Below are 17,411 nucleotides of genomic sequence, written 5' to 3'. Positions count from 1 at the left end.
GGCGCATAAAGAACAGCGGCTCCCTCGGTGGAGCGGGGCACTCAAACACTGCTTGGGGAAGAACTCGACCCCCATCCTCATTTTTACCTGAGCCTACCTGACTCACCTGGGATCCTGATGCTGTTGGTCTCCCCTGCCGCCACTGCCAGCACCACCGCGCGGCCGCAGAGGGGGGAGACTACAGCTCCCAGCTTGCCTAGCGGTCCTGCCCACAGCCCACACCTGAGCAATCTCACGCCCGGAGGCGCATAAAGAACAGCGGCTCCCTCGGTGGAGCGGGGCACTCAGACGCTGCTTGGGGAAGAACTCGACCCCCATCCTCAATTTCACCGGAGCCTTCCTGACTCACCTGGGATCCTGACGCTGTTGGTCTCCCCTGCTGCCGCTGCCAGCACCACCGCGCAGCTGCAGAGGGGGGAGACTACAGCTCCCAGCTTGCCTATCGGTCCCGCCCACAGCCCACACCTGAGCAATCTCGCGCCCGGAGGCGCATAAAGAACAGCGGCTCCCTCGGTGGAGCGGGGCACTAAGACGCTGCTTGGGGAAGAACTCGACCCCCATCCTCATTTTCACCGGAGCCTTCCTGACTCATCTGGGATCCTGACGGTGTTGGTCTCCCCTGCCGCCGCTGCCAGCACCACCGCGCGGCCGCAGAGGGGGGAGACTACAGCTCCCAGCTTGCCTAGCGGTCCCGCCCACAGCCCACACCTGAGCAATCTCGCGCCCGGAGGTGCATAAAGAACAGCGGCTCCCTCAGTGGAGCGGGGCACTCAGATGCTGCTTGAGGAAGAACTCGACCCCATCCTCATTTTAACCGCAGCCTTCCTGACTCAACTGGGATCCTGACGCTGTTGGTCTCCCCTGCCGCCGCTGCCAGCACCACCGCGCGGCCGCAGAGGGGGAGACTAAAGCTCCCAGCTTGCCTAGCGGTCCCGCCCACAGCCCACACCTGAGCAATCTCACGCCCGGAGGCGCATAAAGAACAGCGGCTCCCTCGGTGGAGCGGGGCACTCAGACGCTGCTTGGGGAAGAACTCGACCCCCATCCTGATTTTCACCGGAGCCTTCCTGACTCACCTGGGATCCTGACGCTGTTGGTCTCCCCTGCCGCCGCTGCCAGCACCACCGCGCGGCCGCAGAGGGGGGAGACTACAGCTTCCAGAGCTTGCCTAGCGGTCCCGCCCACAGCCCACACCGGAGCAATCTCGCACCCGGAGGTGCATAAAGAACAGCGGCTCCCTCAGTGGAGCGGGGCACTCAGACGCTGCTTGGGGAAGAACTCGACCCCCATCTTCATTTTCACCGGAGCCTTCCTGACTCATCTGGGATCCTGACGCTGTTGGTCTCCCCTGCTGCCGCTGCCAGCACCACCGCACGGCTGCAGAGGGGGGAGACTACAGCTTCCAGCTTGCCTAGCGGTCCCGCCCACAGCCCACACCTGAGCAATCTCGCGCCCGGAGGTGCATAAAAAACAGCGGCTCCCTCGGTGGAGCGGGGCACTCAGACGCTGCTTGGGGAAGAACTCGACCCCCATCCTCAATTTCACCGGAGCCTTCCTGACTCACCTGGGATCCTGACGCTGTTGGTCTCCCCTGCTGCCGCTGCCAGCACCACCGCGCAGCTGCAGAGGGGGGAGACTACAGCTCCCAGCTTGCCTATCGGTCCCGCCCACAGCCCACACCTGAGCAATCTCGCGCCCGGAGGCGCATAAAGAACAGCGGCTCCCTCGGTGGAGCGGGGCACTAAGACGCTGCTTGGGGAAGAACTCGACCCCCATCCTCATTTTCACCGGAGCCTTCCTGACTCATCTGGGATCCTGACGGTGTTGGTCTCCCCTGCCGCCGCTGCCAGCACCACCGCGCGGCCGCAGAGGGGGGAGACTACAGCTCCCAGCTTGCCTAGCGGTCCCGCCCACAGCCCACACCTGAGCAATCTCGCGCCCGGAGGTGCATAAAGAACAGCGGCTCCCTCAGTGGAGCGGGGCACTCAGATGCTGCTTGAGGAAGAACTCGACCCCATCCTCATTTTCACCGCAGCCTTCCTGACTCAACTGGGATCCTGACGCTGTTGGTCTCCCCTGCCGCCGCTGCCAGCACCACCGCGCGGCCGCAGAGGGGGAGACTAAAGCTCCCAGCTTGCCTAGCGGTCCCGCCCACAGCCCACACCTGAGCAATCTCACGCCCGGAGGCGCATAAAGAACAGCGGCTCCCTCGGTGGAGCGGGGCACTCAGACGCTGCTTGGGGAAGAACTCGACCCCCATCCTGATTTTCACCGGAGCCTTCCTGACTCACCTGGGATCCTGACGCTGTTGGTCTCCCCTGCCGCCGCTGCCAGCACCACCGCGCGGCCGCAGAGGGGGGAAACTACAGCTCCCAGCTTGTCTAGCGGTCCCGCCCACAGCCCACACTTGAGCAATCTCGCGCCCGGAGGCGCAAAAAGAACAGCGGCTCCCTCGGTGGAGCGGGGCACTCAGACGCTGCTTGGGGAAGAACTCGACCCCCATCCTCATTTTCACTGGAGCCTTCCTGACTCACCTGGGATCCTGACGCTGTTGGTCTCCCCTGCCTCCGCTGCCAGCACCCCTGCACGGCTGCAGAGGGGGGAGACTACAGCTTCCAGCTTGCCTAGCGGTCCCGCCCACAGCCCACACCTGAGCAATCTCGCGCCCGGAGGTGCATAAAAAACAGAGGCTCCCTCAGTGGAGCGGGGCACTCAGATGCTGCTTGAGGAAGAACTCGACCCCCATCCTCATTTTCACCGAGGCATTCCTGACCCACCTGGGATCCTGACGCTATTGGTCTCCCCTGCTGCCGCTGCCAGCACCACCGCGCGGCCGCAGAGGGGGGAGACTACAGCTCCCAGCTTGTCTAGCGGTCCCGCGCACAGCCCACACTTGAGCAATCTCGCGCCCGGAGGCGCATAAAGAACAGCGGCTCCCTCGGTGGAGCGGGTCACTCAAACGCTGCTTGGGGAAGAACTCGACCCCCATCCTCATTTTCACCGGAGCCTACCGGACTCACCTGGGAGCCTGACACTGTTGGTCTCCCCTGCCGCCGCTGCCAGCACCAACGCACGGCCGCAGAGGGGGGAGACTACAGCTTCCAGCTTGCCTAACGGTCCCGCCCACAGCCCACACCTGAGCAATCTCGCGCCCGGAGGTGCATAAAGAACAGCGGCTCCCTCAGTGGAGCGGGGCACTCAGACGCTGCTTGAGGAAGAACTCGACCCCCATCCTCATTTTCCCTGGAGCCTTCCTGACTCATCTGGGATCCTGACGCTGTTGGCCTCCCCTGCCGCCGCTGCCAGCACCACCGCGCAGCCGCAGAGGGGGAGACTAGAGCTCCCAGCTTGCCTAGCGGTCCCGCCCACAGCCCACACCTGAGCAATCTCGCGCTCGGAGGCGCAAAAAGAACAGCGGCTCCCTCGGTGGTGCGGGGCACTCAGACGCTGCTTGGGGAAGAACTCGACCCCCATCCTCATTTTCACCGGAGCCTTCCTGACTCACCTGGGATCCTGACGCTGTTGGTCTCCCCTGCCGCCGCTGCCAGCACCACCGCGCGGCCGCAGAGGGGGGAGACTACAGCTTCCAGCTTGCCTAGCGGTCCCGCCCACACCCCACACCTGAGCAATCTCGCGCCCGGAGGTGCATAAAGAACAGCGGCTCCCTCAGTGGAGCGCGGCACTCAGATGCTGCTTGAGGAAGAACTCGACCCCCATCCTCATTTTCACCGGAGCCTTCCTGACTCACCTGGGATCCTGACGCTGTTGGTCTCCCCTGACGCCGCTGCCAGCACCACCGCGCGGCTGCAGAGGGGGGAGACTACAGCTCCCAGCTTGCCAAGCGGTCCTGCCCACAGCCCACACCTGAGCAATCTCGCGCCCGGAGGCGCATAAAGAACAGCGGCTCCCTCTGTGGAGCGGGGCACTCAGACGCTGCTTGGGGAACAACTCGACCCCCATCCTCATTTTCACCGGAGCCTTTATGACTCACCTGGGATACTAACGCTGTTGGTCTCCCCTGCCGCCGCTGCCAGCACCACCGCGCAGCCGCAGAGGGGGAGACTACAGCTCCCAGCTTGCCTAGCGGTCCCGCCCACAGCCCACACCTGAGCAATCTCACGCCCGGAGGTGCAAAAAGAACAGCGGCTCCCTCGGTGGAGCGGGGCACTCAGACGCTGCTTGGGGAAGAACTCGACCCCCATCCTCAATTTCACCGGAGCCTTCCTGACTCACCTGGGATCCTGACGCTGTTGGTCTCCCCTGCTGCCGCTGCCAGCACCACCGTGCAGCTGCAGAGGGGGGAGACTACAGCTCCCAGCTTGCCTATCGGTCCCGCTCACAGCCCACACCAGAGCAATCTCGCGCCAATAGGCGCATAAAGAACAGCGGCTCCCTCGGTGGAGCGGGGCACTAAGACGCTGCTTGGGGAAGAACTCGACCCCCATTCTCATTTTCACCGGAGCCTTCCTGACTCATCTGGGATCCTGATGGTGTTGGTCTCCCCTGCCGCCGCTGCCAGCACCACCGCGCGGCCGCAGAGGGGGGAGACTACAGCTCCCAGATTGCCTAGCGGTCCCGCCAATAGCCCACACCTGAGCAATCTCGCGCCCGGAGGCGCAAAAAGAACAGCGGCTCCCTCGGTGGAGCGGGGCACTCAGACACTGCTTGGGGAAGAACTCCACCCCCATCCTCATTTTCACCGGAGCCTTCCAGACTCACCTGGGATCCTGACGCTGTTGGTCTCCCCTGCCGCCGCTGCCAGCACCACCGCGTGGCCGCAGAGGGGGGAGACTACGGCTTCCAGCTTACCTAGCGGTCCAGCCCACAGCCCACACCTGAGCAATCTCGCGCCCGGAGGTGCATAAAGAACAGCGGCTCCCTCAGTGGAGCGGGGCACTCAGATGCTGCTTGAGGAAGAACTCGACCCCATCCTCATTTTCACCACAGCCTTCCTGACTCAACTGGGATCCTGACGCTGATGGTCTCCCCTGCCGCCGCTGCTAGCACCACCGCGCGGCCGCAGAGGGGGAGACTAAAGCTCCCAGCTTGCCTAACGGTCCCGCCCACAGCCCACACCTGAGCAATCTCACGCCCGGAGGCGCATAAAGAACAGCGGCTCCCTCGGTGGAGCGGGGCACTCAGACGCTGCTTGGGGAAGAACTCGACCCCCATCCTGATTTTCACCGGAGCCTTCCTGACTCACCTGGGATCCTGACGCTGTTGGTCTCCCCTGCCGCCGCTGCCAGCACCACCGCGCGGCCGCAGAGGGGGGAGACTACAGCTTCCAGCTTGCCTAGCGGTCCCGCCCACAGCCCACACCTGAGCAATCTCGCGCCCGGAGGTGCATAAAGAACAGCGGCTCCCTCAGTGGAGCGGGGCACTCAGACGCTGCTTGAGGAAGAACTCGACCCCCATCTTCATTTTCACCGGAGCCTTCCTGACTCATCTGGGATCCTGACGCTGTTGGTCTCCCCTGCCGCCGCTGCCAGCACCACCGCGCGGCTGCAGAGGGGGGAGACTACAGCTCCCAGCTTGTCTTGCGGTCCCGCCCACAGCCCACACCTGAGCAATCTCGCGCCCGGAGGCGCATAAAGAACAGCGGCTCCCTCGGTGGAGCGGGGCACTCAAACACTGCTTGGGGAAGAACTCGACCCCCATCCTCATTTTTACCTGAGCCTACCTGACTCACCTGGGATCCTGATGCTGTTGGTCTCCCCTGCCGCCACTGCCAGCACCACCGCGCGGCCGCAGAGGGGGGAGACTACAGCTCCCAGCTTGCCTAGTGGTCCTGCCCACAGCCCACACCTGAGCAATCTCACGCCCGGAGGCGCAAAAAGAACAGCGGCTCCCTCGGTGGAGCGGGGCACTCAGACGCTGCTTGGGGAAGAACTCGACCCCCATCCTCAATTTCACCGGAGCCTTCCTGACTCACCTGGGATCCTGACGCTGTTGGTCTCCCCTGCTGCCGCTGCCAGCACCACCGCGCAGCTGCAGAGGGGGGAGACTACAGCTCCCAGCTTGCCTATCGGTCCCGCCCACAGCCCACACCTGAGCAATCTCGCGCCCGGAGGCGCATAAAGAACAGCGGCTCCCTCGGTGGAGCGGGGCACTAAGACGCTGCTTGGGGAAGAACTCGACCCCCATCCTCATTTTCACCGGAGCCTTCCTGACTCATCTGGGATCCTGACGGTGTTGGTCTCCCCTGCCGCCGCTGCCAGCACCACCGCGCGGCCGCAGAGGGGGGAGACTACAGCTCCCAGCTTGCCTAGCGGTCCCGCCCACAGCCCACACCTGAGCAATCTCGCGCCCGGAGGTGCATAAAGAACAGCGGCTCCCTCAGTGGAGCGGGGCACTCAGATGCTGCTTGAGGAAGAACTCGACCCCATCCTCATTTTAACCGCAGCCTTCCTGACTCAACTGGGATCCTGACGCTGTTGGTCTCCCCTGCCGCCGCTGCCAGCACCACCGCGCGGCCGCAGAGGGGGAGACTAAAGCTCCCAGCTTGCCTAGCGGTCCCGCCCACAGCCCACACCTGAGCAATCTCACGCCCGGAGGCGCATAAAGAACAGCGGCTCCCTCGGTGGAGCGGGGCACTCAGACGCTGCTTGGGGAAGAACTCGACACCCATCCTGATTTTCACCGGAGCCTTCCTGACTCACCTGGGATCCTGACGCTGTTGGTCTCCCCTGCCGCCGCTGCCAGCACCACCGCGCGGCCGCAGAGGGGGGAGACTACAGCTTCCAGAGCTTGCCTAGCGGTCCCGCCCACAGCCCACACCGGAGCAATCTCGCACCCGGAGGTGCATAAAGAACAGCGGCTCCCTCAGTGGAGCGGGGCACTCAGACGCTGCTTGGGGAAGAACTCGACCCCCATCTTCATTTTCACCGGAGCCTTCCTGACTCATCTGGGATCCTGACGCTGTTGGTCTCCCCTGCTGCCGCTGCCAGCACCACCGCACGGCTGTAGAGGGGGGAGACTACAGCTTCCAGCTTGCCTAGCGGTCCCGCCCACAGCCCACACCTGAGCAATCTCGCGCCCGGAGGTGCATAAAAAACAGCGGCTCCCTCGGTGGAGCGGGGCACTTAGATGCTGCTTGACGAATAACTCGACCCCATCCTCATTTTCACCGGAGCATTCCTGACCCACCTGGGATCCTGACGCTACTGGTCTCCCCTGCCGCCGCTGCCAGCACCACCGCGCGGCTGCAGAGGGGGGAGACTACAGCTCCCAGCTTGTCTTGCGGTCCCGCCCACAGCCCACACCTGAGCAATCTCGCGCCCGGAGGCGCATAAAGAACAGCGGCTCCCTCGGTGGAGCGGGGCGCTCAAACACTGCTTGGGGAAGAACTCGACCCCCATCCTCATTTTTACCGGAGCCTACCTGACTCACCTGGGATCCTGATGCTGTTGGTCTCCCCTGCCGCCACTGCCAGCACCACCGCACGGCCGCAGAGGGGGGAGACTACAGCTTCCAGCTTGCCTAGCGGTCCCGCCCACAGCCCACACCTGAGCAATCTCGCGCCCGGAGGTGCATAAAGAACAGCGGCTCCCTCAGTGGAGCGGGGCACTCAGACGCTGCTTGAGGAAGAACTCGACCCCCATTCTCATTTTCACCGGAGCCTTCCTGACTCATCTGGGATCCTGACGCTGTTGGCCTCCCCTGCCGCCGCTGCCAGCACCACCGCGCAGCCGCAGAGGGGGAGACTACAGCTCCCAGCTTGCCTAGCAGTCCCGCCCACAGCCCACAAGTGAGCAATCTCGCGCCCGGAGGCGCAAAAAGAACAGCGGCTCCCTCGGTGGAGCGGGGCACTCAGACGCTGCTTGGGGAAGAACTCGACCCCCATCCTCATTTTCACTGGAGCCTTCCTGACTCACCTGGGATCCTGACGCTGTTGGTCTCCCCTGCCTCCGCTGCCAGCACCCCCGCACGGCTGCAGAGGGGGGAGACTACAGCTTCCAGCTTGCCTAGCGGTCCCGCCCACAGCCCACACCTGAGCAATCTCGCGCCCGGAGGTGCATAAAAAACAGAGGCTCCCTCAGTGGAGCGGGGCACTCAGATGCTGCTTGAGGAAGAACTCGACCCCATCCTCATTTTCACCGAGGCATTCCTGACCCACCTGGGATCCTGACGCTATTGGTCTCCCCTGCTGCCGCTGCCAGCACCACCGCGCGGCCGCAGAGGGGGGAGACTACAGCTCCCAGCTTGTCTAGCGGTCCCGCCCACAGCCCACACTTGAGCAATCTCGCGCCCGGAGGCGCATAAAGAACAGCGGCTCCCTCGGTGGAGCGGGTCACTCAAACGCTGCTTGGGGAAGAACTCGACCCCCATCCTCATTTTCACCGGAGCCTACCGGACTCACCTGGGAGCCTGACACTGTTGGTCTCCCCTGCCGCCGCTGCCAGCACCACCGCACGGCCGCAGAGGGGGGAGACTACAGCTTCCAGCTTGCCTAACGGTCCCGCCCACAGCCCACACCTGAGCAATCTCGCGCCCGGAGGTGCATAAAGAACAGCGGCTCCCTCAGTGGAGCGGGGCACTCAGACGCTGCTTGAGGAAGAACTCGACCCCCATCCTCATTTTCCCTGGAGCCTTCCTGACTCATCTGGGATCCTGACGCTGTTGGCCTCCCCTGCCGCCGCTGCCAGCACCACCGCGCAGCCGCAGAGGGGGAGACTAGAGCTCCCAGCTTGCCTAGCGGTCCCGCCCACAGCCCACACCTGAGCAATCTCGCGCTCGGAGGCGCAAAAAGAACAGCGGCTCCCTCGGTGGTGCGGGGCACTCAGACGCTGCTTGGGGAAGAACTCGACCCCCATCCTCATTTTCACCGGAGCCTTCCTGACTCACCTGGGATCCTGACGCTGTTGGTCTCCCCTGCCGCCGCTGCCAGCACCACCGCGCGGCCGCAGAGGGGGGAGACTACAGCTTCCAGCTTGCCTAGCGGTCCCGCCCACACCCCACACCTGAGCAATCTCGCGCCCGGAGGTGCATAAAGAACAGCGGCTCCCTCAGTGGAGCGCGGCACTCAGATGCTGCTTGAGGAAGAACTCGACCCCCATCCTCATTTTCACCGGAGCCTTCCTGACTCACCTGGGATCCTGACGCTGTTGGTCTCCCCTGACGCCGCTGCCAGCACCACCGCGCGGCTGCAGAGGGGGGAGACTACAGCGCCCAGCTTGCCAAGCGGTCCTGCCCACAGCCCACACCTGAGCAATCTCGCGCCCGGAGGCGCATAAAGAACAGCGGCTCCCTCTGTGGAGCGGGGCACTCAGACGCTGCTTGGGGAAGAACTTGACCCCCATCCTCATTTTCACCGGAGCCTTCCTGACTCACCTGGGATCCTGACGCTGTTGGTCTCCCCTGCCGCCGCTGCCAGCACCACCGCTCGGCCGCAGAGGGGGGAGACTACAGCTCCCAGCTTGCCTAGCGGTCCCGCCCACAGCCCACACCTGAGTAATCTCGCGCCCGGAGGCGCATCAAAAATAGCGGCTCCCTCGGTGGAGCGGGGCACTCAGACGCTGCTTGGGGAACAACTCGACCCCCATCCTCATTTTCACCGGAGCCTTTATGACTCACCTGGGATACTAACGCTGTTGGTCTCCCCTGCCGCCGCTGCCAGCACCACCGCGCAGCCGCAGAGGGGGAGACTACAGCTCCCAGCTTGCCTAGCGGTCCCGCCCACAGCCCACACCTGAGCAATCTCGCGCCCGGAGGTGCATAAAGAACAGCGGCTCCTTCAGTGGAGCGGGGCACTCAGACGCAGCTTGAGGAAGAACTCGACCCCCATCCTCATTTTCACCGGAGCCTTCCTGACTCACCTGGGATCCTGACACTGTTGGTCTCCCCTGCTGCCGCTGCCAGCACCACCGCGCGGCCGCAGAGGGGGGAGACTACAGCTCCCAGCTTGCCTAGCGGTCCCGCCCGCAGCCCACACCTGAGCAATCTCGCGCCTGGAGGCGCATAAAGAACAGCGGCTCCCTCCGCGTCGCGGGACTCGCGGGGGAGGAACCGGGCTAAGCCCGGGCAAAGGGCGGGCTCTCTGTGGCCCTCAGAGACCAGAAGAGGCCGGGCTGGGCCACCCCCCCTGGCACACCTTTTCCATCTTCCCCTGGCATTGTTATCAGGTCAGTGATAATAGCATTCTTAACTGCTCAAACATTTGTCACATAACTAATCCAGATTAAACGCAACTATGGGGAAAAGAACACCGGCAGTGCCCAGACCAAAAGACGTGCATAAACTGGCTGTAACAACCTCCACCACCCCGTGGCCAAGTTTGACCGCCATTGACAAAATGCTCCAGAAGACCATCAATGTTGTTGCAACTGCCTTTCAGAACACTGAAAGGCACTTTTCGCTCCCATCAAGTTTGCCCCCTCTTCTGAACAAAGATAACTCACTAAACTCTTTACTCGCCGCATCCTATGCAGGGCTTCTAGGCACAGACTCTAATGAGAACTGCATAATTGTGGACAAGGCCCACCCGGAACAATTTACCCCAGGTAGCAGGCTATCATCAAATCCCACTATGCTCAGGTCTGATATGAACATAAGTCAAGACTCTTGCGCACCACTGGCAAACGATCAGACACATCTAGATGGCAATGATCCATGTGCAGATCTTGACATATCAAACACTGAGGGAGACGAAAGTGACAGTATTCCTGTGCGAACCAGGGGGCAAAAATCTAAGCTAAAGCTAAGAGAAAAATGAAACAACTAAAAAAACAGAGAAATAAGGGTGGGCGTAAACAACGCCGGAGGATTCCTGCCTCTGTAGAGCGGAAAAGGGATAAGGGGAAAGATAAATTTATCGGAATAGATACCCTTGCCATAGAAGCCAGCGTAGCAATGGGGAACAAAGGATTCTGTGGGAGGATGGAGACCTTATTGTCCACCCTTTTAGGCCCAATTAATCAACAAATCCTAAACATGGGTAAGAGATTGAGAGTGTTGGATGATCATGTAACAAAATTAGGCACAGGGCAGACTGTAATAAATAAACCCAACGTGGGGACATTAAGTGGAACTAAGGCCAAAAATAACATTGCTAACACAAACACAGTTGGTCATAAAAAACCTATTCCACTGATGCCCACACCTAGCCCAAGCAAAAACCAACCTCTAGCCAAACATGCCCCTAATTCAAACACGACTAAGGTAGCTAGCTTGGAAGGGACGGATCATAATGCTGATAAAAGCAAAAGGGTCCCAACACGACAAACTAAGAATGACGTCCAAACCCGCCCCACAGTTCAATCTGAACTAAACATGGCAACCAACACGAGGAAGATTCCCACCCGCATCAGCCTGCCGCCTGAATGCGGGGCGTACGTGCTGGTTTTCGTCAATGTGCCCAAACTAAGGAATGACCAAGAGGAAAATCCCATCACTCTTAAAAACAGAATTCTCCATTGGTTATCTATAAATTGTAATTTTCCAATGGAAGGAGCAAGGGAGATTATTCAAACACAAAGAGTCGGGTGGGTGGGCCCGCTGAGAAAAAAAGTTTGATGGGGACTGCATAGTTATAAACTTCAGGTCCCCTCAATGGGCTCAAAAAACCCTTGCCAATGCCCCATTGCCCTCACCTTGGGAATTCAATATGACCTTGCTTCCTCTGGGTTACTTCTACAGACACCTAGCCCCAAACTCTAATCCCACACCAACTAACCCTAAGCGGAGTATAGTTATGAGTGCTAGAAGTAAGTCAATTAGCCATACCAACCACTGTGACTTGTCAATCCTTAGTTGGAATGTAGCAGGGCTAGAATCAAGACTGTAAAACCCACAATGGGTCCAGCTATTGGAGGGTAAAGACATTATCATGTTTCAGGAGATATGGGCTGTTGAGAATTTATATATAGAGGGTTATCATTGCTTTAGCGTGACAGCACCCAAGCCTGATTCAGGACGTACAGTGGGAGGCCTGTTCATTGGCATCAAGATACTGGCCGGTGGTACAATTAGAGACTTTTCAAGAGGAAACCCGAATTTACAGATTTTGGAGTTCAAGCGAAAGACCCGGATTTATTTAATCAACTTTTATAATAATGATTTTTATTCTGTACCTAACAAAAACTTTGAAGCACTCACTAAGACTTTACGAAATCTTGAAACCAGCTTTGAAACTGGGGAGGAAACAGGGATTATAATTGGGGGGGATTTTAATGCGAAAATTCCAAAGAACTGCAGGACTGAGGATAGAAATCTCTTAGATCAAGCTGAACGAAGGGGCATTGAATTAGCTAACATACTAACTGAGTATACTCTCAGCAATGCTATGGATACAAGCCACACTCCTAGCACACTTCATGCTCCCACGTTCAGAGGCAGGGATTGCTCCTCCACTATTGATTTTATCTTTATGTCTCCCCATTTATTAGATTGCGTAACAAAATCTACAGTGGTAGAAACATCGTTTGGCGATCATAATCCCCTCACAGTGACTCTACAATTAGGCCCCAGCCAGGTATACGCTAACTTAAATGGTGCAAGAGACATTACACCCACGGGTGATAGCTTGCTACTAAAATGGAGGGGAGTTGACAGCGGGGCAATATTGGAACGTGTAAAAAGGGAATATCCCCAGTTAATCAATTCTTGTTTATCCATGGATGGGAACTGCCACAGGACAATCGCTGATTTTGGTAAACTGTGTCTAGCCATAAAAACGTCCTTGTCAGTTCCACTGCCAAAAGAAGGGAAAGAATCAAGGTGGTTTGATTCTGCCTGCTCACTAGCAAACAGGGAATTGCGCAGGGCATTAACCACTAAACCAAGGCGCATAATGGAGGTACAGCCAGCCAGGACATTTTATAAACTTAAAATAGCTGAAAGAAAGGCTGCATTATTGACAGAACAGTGGGAGTCGCTGGTTGGGTGTGCAAATCTGAAAAGCAGCGGCCCCTTCTGGTCAGCTGTTCGAAAAATGTGATAAATGGGCAAACAATTAACCCCAATTAGCTGCAATATAACTAGCTGCTCTTGGGAGGCCCATTTTTCCAAAATGTATGCCGCCCCATTTGAGGAATCAACTAGCTTTCCTCCTGGTCAGCTCCGCGGCTTAGAGATAGATCTCCATGAGGTGGAAGTAGCTATGAAAGAGAGCCTTGGAAACAAGGCTCCAGGTCCTGACGGACTGCCCATAGATATAATTAATCATAGTCCGGATCTATGGGCACCAATCCTCCTCAATGTTTTTAATAGCCTGCCAACAGTGCCCATGCCCACTACCTGGGCAACTAGTACTATAGTTCCAATTTTTAAAAAGGGCGAGAGGTCGGACCCAGTGAATTACCACCCGATTTCCCTTTTGGATAACACCTTAAAAATCTTGGGGCGAGTAATTTACAATAGGGTGGTAGAGTGGACTGAAGATACGGGTCTATTGGACCCGTGTCAGATGGGATTCAGGAGCAAGGTGGGGACGGTTGAGCAAAGCTTGAACCTAAAATTGATAATTGATAAGTATAGCGTTGCCCGATCGTCCCCTATTTACCTTGCATTAATGGATCTTTCATCCGCCTTCGATCTAGTGAATAGATCTAAACTATGGGCAATCCTTTTAATTAAGGACTGGACGAGGCTCTTGTCAACTTCCTGGTATACCTCCACACTGATCTCAAAGCACAAGTCAGGATTGGGATGGGCGGAGAAGTTTCTGGACCCATCAACATTGGTAGAGGGGTAAGACAGGGGTGCATTTTAGCACCCCTGTTGTTTATTATTTATATTAATGGTTTAGCCAAAACCCTAAAACAAGTGACTAGTGATGTACCAATAATCCAGGGGCAACCATTGCCAGTTGTATTATACGCAGACGATGCGGTCCTTATGGGCCGAACACCAAATGCCCTTCGTTTACTTGTCAAAAGTTTTGTTCAATACATGGAGGACTTAGAGCTGCGCGTTAATCTTAAAAAATCTTTTATTATGCCATGTGGACCCAGGAAGCGAAAGCTCAACACTATACATATAGGGACAGACAAATTGAATCTGTAACTACATTCCCGTATTTAGGTTTGGTTTTCGCTGCTAACGGCTCATGGAGTGGGCATTCGGCCCACGCCATGGGCAAGTTCTCGAAAGCCACCAATTCCATTTTGAGTTTGTCCCGCCCAAAGAAAATAGGTGCCACCAGAGCTATTTTAAAAAAATTTAGGTTACCGTGCCTACCAGTAGCCACATATGGGGCTGAGGTTTGGGGTTTGGGAAAAAACCCAAGTATCCAGCGAGAAGAAGGTTGATTTTGCAGGAAAATACTGGGTGCCCCAATCTCATCTTCCAAATTTATTTGTCATGAGGAACTAAACCTCCCCTATGTATGTGATTTTATTAGATCTAGACCAGTTATTTTCTGGATTAGGATCTGGAGGAATAATTCAGCCATTTTAACGCAAAATATTATAAAAGACTGCCTTAAATGTGACCATGGCATGGCGATCCCCTGGCTTGAAGGAGTCCTAAAAACATTGAGTGCCGTGAACAGGGAAGATCTTTTCTCCGACCCAAATAGGATTGAACCTAAAGATAAAATTGAGGTCAAACAAGCACTGTATGCACTTTATAACTCTGAACGAATGGGAAGGGAAATCCTTAAATCAACTGTTGTGAGTTATATGAGGAATGATTTATGTAGGAGACCACTTGCACCATACCTCACCTTACCCATGAATAATTGGGAGAGATCATTGTTGTTTCGGCTAAGGGCGGGTTCAGTCAAATTTCTACTGGGCTTTCCCCTGGGTTATCAGCACACAACAGATTACAATCCATGTCCGTGTGATGGTATTAGTAAACAGAATGATTTACACTTTCTATTCTTCTGTAAATTTTACTTAAAATATATCAATTGGTTTTTAACTCCTTATTTTAGAAAACAAAGACCCCTTTTGTTAGGGGAGTCTTATTCAATGTTACTTTCCCTGGACACAGATGAACTAATTTATCGCACTAACACTTTTTTGAGACTTATAACCCGTGTACGTAAAATGATGGAAAACCCCTGAAAATAGTCTCATGAGAACTGCATCAGATTTTTAATAATTATGAATTCTGTAATTTGTATTTGTTATGTAATTGAATTGTTTTAATGTGGTACTTTTATGAATTTTATGAAATTCGAATAAAGGTCTTTTGAACTTGAACTTGAACAGTCATGATCGTAATTTCTAAGTATACTGCTGAATCTGTAACACGAGTATCCTCAATATTAGCAAGCTGATTCTTTATAACTTGAGTTTTAGTTCTGTTTAGTGCATACCCAGCCAACGTCTTGCTCTATTAACTCCACCTCCGTCAATGCCGAGGACGGATCGGCCTTAACAATCGCAAGATCGTAGGCATAAGCTAAAACTTTAGATTCAGCGCCCTGGCAAACAATTGGGAGGATTCCATGTTGGCCTCAAACAGCCGTATTAAAGGATCCATATATATAGCAAATAGCAGGGGTGAAGATGGGCACCCGTGACGGTCCTCCCTGAATAATAAAAGACAAAGTATGGCCACCGTTTAGCCTTAGACGAGCTGTTGATGCCGAATAAAGTACCTGGATAGCTTTAATAAAACCCATCCAACACAAACCATCTCATTGAATCCCACAGAAAACCCCAGGAGACCCTTTCAAATGCTTTCTCAGCATCTAATAACGAGGCGGCCATATGGTCTCCTGAGATTTCTGTGGCATCGAAGAGTGTTATCACTCGCCGTACACGCTGCGTGGTCCCATTATAAACCCATGTTGACAGGGGTGAATAGATTTCCTTAAAATATTATTTAGCCTTGTGGCCATGGTTTTTTAACCCCTTTAGTGCTGCGAACGTTCGGCGGACGTTGCGTGCACTACCTCGCTAGTGCTGCGCACGTCCGCTGAACGTTCCATTCCCGTTAGCGCAATGGAACGTCCGCACTGGGGCGGAATTTGCGGCGCGCTTAACGGGTTAAAAGATTTTAACATCGCTATTCAATAATTTTATGGGGCGATATGAGCCTGGCTCCCTAGGTGGCTTATCTTTTTTTAATAAAACTATAACATCCGCTCCAACCCAAGACTCAGGTGCCGCCTCCCCTCCCCCCCCCCCCCCCCTTTGAGCCAGCAGGATAACCTCGATCAGGTCCGGTCCAATAATATCTGTGAATATTTTGTAGAACTCTAACGCAATCTGGTCAGGGCCAGCCGCCTTACCAGATGGTAGATCTTGCAAAGCCCTCATTATCGCTTCTTGAGTCAACACCTTCTTGAGTTTATACCTATCCAGAGGATCAACCTTATGTACAGATATTCTATCTAAATAATTTTGTATTTACAACAGCATCTCTAATGATTCTTTAGTGTATAAGTGTTGGTAGAAAAGCCTAAACATCTCTCGAATCCCTAGAGAGTCTGTTATAACCCTCTTAGTAGCATCATAGGTTTCGGGGATCTCGCCAGCTGCCGTTTTCTGTCTAACTGCTACGGCCAGAGAATGCCCCACCCGCTCATTATATTCGTGGCAATGCTCTCTTTTTGCCAAATAGATTTCTGCCGCTTTAGCAGCAATATGTTCACCAACCTTAGCCTTGTTTATAGTTAGCTTAAGTATTATTTCTTCAGTCGGCCCTCCCGTACTAATAGCAGTAGTCAGTGCCTCTTCCAGCTTTATTAAATTATCTTCAATTGCCTGCTCCCGCTGTAGTTCCTTCTTCTGGCGATGCAAACTATAACTAGTGGTTTTCCCTCTGACCCCTGCTTTAAAAGCGTCCGGACAATTCCCACATTTGTACTCCCATGATTAAAATCCCAAAATTCTTTGATCCACCCCTTCATGTGTAAAACATAATCTGGATCATATAGCAACCTCCGTTTGAAAGTCCAACCCCGGGGTTGCTTGTCCCCCCTAAAAAAACTAACTGTAAGAACTAATGGATTGTGGTCCCTAAGTATTCAAGGGTGTCTCTCAATAAGAGATTTGGAAATAAACTGGTGAGAAACAAAAAAATATTCTAATCGGGAGATAGCCTTATGCGGTGCAGAGAAAAATGTGCTACCTAAATCTGTATGTTATAATATGTTATGTTATGGAAATTTATAACGCGCACTGCTGCTCCAGCAAAGGAGCGTCCTGGCGCATGACAAGGTAACAACATAACACAGCTAAAAGAGGCAGCAGACTAAGAAGTAAGACAATTTAAGAAAATAAAAAGGTCTTAATGGCCCTACGAAATGAGAAAAGATCATCAAGGGCACAGATCTTTAAAGGAAGGGAGTTCCACAAGGCCGCAGCACGTACTCGAAATGAGCGGCTGAAATGTAGGTTTCATGTATGTCCTTACGTCTGTTAAACCATTATTAATGGCTAGGTTTGGTAAAGCAACAACAACCCTTCTTTTCCTAACAGAATATTTGCTTCCTAGAATGCCCCACTGAACCCCCA

Source organism: Lissotriton vulgaris, chromosome 3_1, assembly GCF_964263255.1.
Source record: "Lissotriton vulgaris chromosome 3_1, aLisVul1.2, whole genome shotgun sequence".
Classification (NCBI taxonomy): Eukaryota; Metazoa; Chordata; class Amphibia; order Caudata; family Salamandridae; genus Lissotriton; species Lissotriton vulgaris.
Note: the sequence above shows the minus strand (reverse complement) of the source record.